Source organism: Homarus americanus, unplaced genomic scaffold (assembly GCF_018991925.1).
Source record: "Homarus americanus isolate GMGI-L3 unplaced genomic scaffold, GMGI_Hamer_2.0 scaffold19117, whole genome shotgun sequence".
NCBI lineage: Eukaryota > Metazoa > Arthropoda > Malacostraca > Decapoda > Nephropidae > Homarus > Homarus americanus.
Window position 1 is genome coordinate 2,357,028 of NW_024754704.1, and position 3,749 is coordinate 2,360,776.

Below are 3,749 nucleotides of genomic sequence, written 5' to 3' on the forward strand. Positions count from 1 at the left end.
GGCCCCGTGAGGAGTGTTTTTAACCATTCACCATTCACTGTCGCTCATGTCATCTTGATTTGCCCAATACCTGTCCGTTCATCTCTAGGAGGTTAAGTTTAGGTTAGTGTTTACACAAATGTGCTTCGTTTTCTGTGTACATCTTAACGTACACATTAATTATTTGTACATATAATACTATGAAAATTTTTGTACATCTTGACTCTAATTCTAATCGTTTTTTTATACTAGTGAAAGATTTTACGTGTATTTAATTTGTAAAGATACATATTACTAAATACGGAATCACTTTGGACTCCTGGTTATTTAAGTCCCATGTGGTCTAGTGGCTAGGATACCTGGCTTTCACCCAGGAGGTCCGGGTTCGATTCCCGGCATGGGAAGCATTTTCGTTCCATTAGCAGGTGTTGATGTTACAGTGGATTGGTGCTCTTCAACATCTGAAGTTACGTCATAAGCCAGTGATCAGGTATTGAAAATCAAAGAAGTGGCTCTCTTCTTCACTGTCTGTCTCTCTCTCTCTCTGACCTTCTCTAGGTATCTTATTTTTCTCCTCTTTCTTTCTCTCTTCTCCTTTCCTTCCCTTTCTCCCTTGTCTCTCTCCTTCCCCTTCTTCTTTCTCTCTCGCCTTTTTTTCCTCTTTCTCTCTTCTTCAGTTTCTCCTCTTTCTCTCTTCTTTTTCTCCTGCCCTCTCTCCCTCTCCCTTGACATAGTGTAGTCCATGTATGCAACGTGTCATTTGATATTTGTGTTTACAGAGAATCTAGAGGAAGTTACTCGTCCTAAACATTAGTATGTAAATAAAACACTTGCTGTACATAACTGTATTCTTGGCTAAGCTAGTTTTGTACAGAAAATGATGGAGTACATACTGGACACGAACATCAAGGTACTTTGTAAAATACGATCAAGGTACTTTGTAAAATACGGACATCAAGGGGACTTTGTAAACACCCAGTGTATTTCGTTGGCCTTAACAATTACGTCTTCCAGATATAGCGTTTGATGACTTAAACAGCCCTGACGACTTCACATGGATTCAGGAACCTCCAAGAATTACGGTGTCCAGAAATAGATTACGATTCCTTTAACCATTACGTAACCTGGAAAATGTATCCTCAAAGGTTCTAAAGTTATATGCTCTCTCTCTCTCTCTCTTTCCTCCCTAACTATACATGTTTGAACGTCATCTTAACTAGTTCACTTCATTAACCTACGATATAAAGGTGGAATTTTTTTAGAGTTTCGTAAGTTGAATCCCTCCCCCGACAGGAGTGTTAGGTTAGGTTAGGTTAGGTTATGTTAGTTTTGGGTGGTTAATCTTCATGTGAATTAAGTTGGGACTAATCTTCAGGTAAATTAAGAGCGGGTTGATCTTCAGGTGAAATAGAGACTAATCTTGAGGTAAAATAAGCATGAGAGGGAGGGGGGTTAATCTTCAGGTGGTCCTTGTTCTTTGTGTTGAAGGTTGTTAAGCATTAATCTTGGTCTAGGAATATAACACTTAAGGACTATTTATACCGTACGCTTTCGTTTGATCATTTAGATATGGTCCTCCAGCACGTACACCCACTACCCACCCTGCTGCTGTTAATACTCTCTGTCTGTAGCTGGCTGGCTCTATGTCTGTCGTTTTTTTTTTAATTTCCTGTCTCTCTTCGTATAACTATCTTTTTTCTACGTGTGTGTCTCTCTCTCTCTCTCTCTCTCTCTCTCTCTCTCTCTCTCTCTCTCTCTCTCTCTCTCTCTCTCTCTCTCTCTCTCCAACTTACCCCTTTCTCCTTTTCAGTACAGTACCTATAGAGAGAATCATTTTAACACACACACACATGTATATATATATAAGCTGATATTAGTTAACGTTCGTCAATTTAATGACAGTTGAGTGAATAGAATCCATAATGAGAAGGGGTGAATGAGTTGGCCTCTTGCGTGTATGGTTGACCCTCCCCCCTCCCCCTCCATCTGGTGCTACCTCTCTCCTCCCTTCAAGATTACCCCCTTCCCTTCCCCTTATCCCCATAGTGTGATACTCCTTCCCATCTCCCCCTCCCATGTTCCGCCTTCCACTACCTCTCACATTTCTTCCCCTTCCCCTCTACGTTATCCCCTACACCTACCTCCACAGTTTTCCCTCCTCATCCCTCCTCCAAGTTTTCCTCCACAACCCCCTACGGTGCCCCCTCCCCCATGCGGTTCTACCCCCCTACTCCCTGTAGCGTGGGGCGGTACCCCCCTTGAGGCAGAGGAGGGGCCCAGGCAAAGGTGGTCCAATTACCATGAGAGAACAAAGCATAATGAGCTACATACAGGCAACATACCGTGCTACACACAGACAACATACCGTGCTACACACAGACAACATATACCGTGCTACACACAGACAACATACCGTGCACACCGTGCTACACACAGACAACATACCGTACTACACACAGACAACATAACATACAGGTGCTACACACAGACAACATACACACACAGACAACATACCGTACTACACACACAGACAACATGCTACACACAGACAACATACCGTGACAACATACTACACAGACAACATACCGTGCTACACACAGACAACATACACACAGACAACATACCGTGCTACACACGTGACAACATACCGTGCTACACACAGGCAACATACCGTGCTACACACAGACAACATACCGTGCTACACACAGCAACATAGTGCTACACACAGGCAACATACCGTGCTACACACACACCGTGCTGTACCGTGCTACACACAGACAACATAGACAACATACAGGCAACATACCGTGCTACACACAGACAACATACCGTGCTACATACAGGATACACATAGGCAACATACCGTACTACACACAGACATACCGTGCTACATACAGGGACAGACATACACCGTGCTACACACAGACAACATAGACAGACATACCGCGCTACACACATGCATACCGTGCTACACACAGACAACATACCGTGCTACACACAGACAAATATACCGTGCTACACACAGACAACATACCGTGCTACACACAGACAACATACCGTGCTACACACAGACAACATACCGCGCTACACACATGCAACATACCGTGCTACACACAGACACAGACAACATGCGCTACACACATGCAACATACGCCGCACACAGACAACATACCGTGCTACACACAGACAACATACATACACACATGCAACATACGTGCTACACACAGACAACATGCTACACAGACAACATAGCGTTATAAACAGACTGCACAACGTGTTGCACATACATAGACTGCATAGCAATATATATATATATATATATATATATATATATATATATATATATATATATATATATATGTATATATATATATATAAAGAGCATAGCGAGTACATTCAAACTGCATAGCGATCTAAACTCAGACATTAAAGGGATTACGTATATACTGCATAGCGCTTTATATAGTGACAGCACAGCACAGCACAGCACTGTACATCAGAGCATTAAGTGCTCATGTCTTACGGGTCGACTCAGCCCACCTTCACTGTACTGACTGTCTGACTCCAGGAGTTCACACACACACTGTACTGAACCTTAGATCAACTGAGCAATGACGACCTCGCTAGACTGACTGACTAGAAAATATTAGAAATAATGATAATTATGATAATGATGAGGAAAATAATATAGTACTAATATAGTACTTCGTACTCATGATAATAATATCATTAATAATGTTAGTATTAGTAATAAGACTATATTGATATCA

At 42.0% G+C, this 3,749-nt stretch overlaps 1 non-coding gene across 1 annotated transcript; it reads left to right on the forward strand.

Annotated features, from left to right (window-relative positions):
• The first annotated feature begins 311 nt into the window (after positions 1–311).
• Trnae-uuc lies at positions 312–383 on the forward strand. The gene has a single exon. It is a non-coding gene; the product is annotated as a tRNA-Glu (tRNA).
• The last annotated feature ends 3,366 nt before the right edge of the window (positions 384–3,749 follow it).